Source organism: Mandrillus leucophaeus, unplaced genomic scaffold (genome assembly GCF_000951045.1).
Source record: "Mandrillus leucophaeus isolate KB7577 unplaced genomic scaffold, Mleu.le_1.0 Scaffold1524, whole genome shotgun sequence".
Lineage (NCBI taxonomy): Eukaryota > Metazoa > Chordata > Mammalia > Primates > Cercopithecidae > Mandrillus > Mandrillus leucophaeus.
Window position 1 is genome coordinate 198,392 of NW_012101504.1, and position 508 is coordinate 198,899.

The following is a 508-nucleotide window of genomic DNA, read 5'->3' on the forward strand; positions in this document are numbered from 1 at the left end:
CTTGGGAGGCTGAGGTGGGAGGATGTCTTGAGCCCAGGAGGTTAAGGCTGCAGTGAGTTTGTTTGTGCCATTACACTCCAACCTGGGTGACAAAACGAGACCTGTCTTAAAAACAAACAAAACAACAATTTAAAAAAAAAAAAAACCATATTAGGCTCTGAAGTGGTAATATAGTGTAACACAGAGAGGTACGTGGCCTTTTGACACTTCATGGCCAGAGCTTGCTTGCTGTGTTTTCAGACTACCTTGATGTCAAGCTTTTTTTCTTCTTCTTCTTTTTCTTAATACAGGGTCTTACTCTGTCACCTAGACTGGAGTGCAGTAGTGCAGTAATGACTCACTGCAGATTCGATCTCTTGGGCTCAAGAGATCCTCCCACCTCAGTCTCTGGAGTAGCTGGGACTATAGGTGTATGCCACCATGCCTGGTTAATTTTTGTATTTTTTGTAGAGACGGGGTTTTACCATGTTGCCCAAGCTGATCTCAAACTCCTGGGCTCAAGCAATCT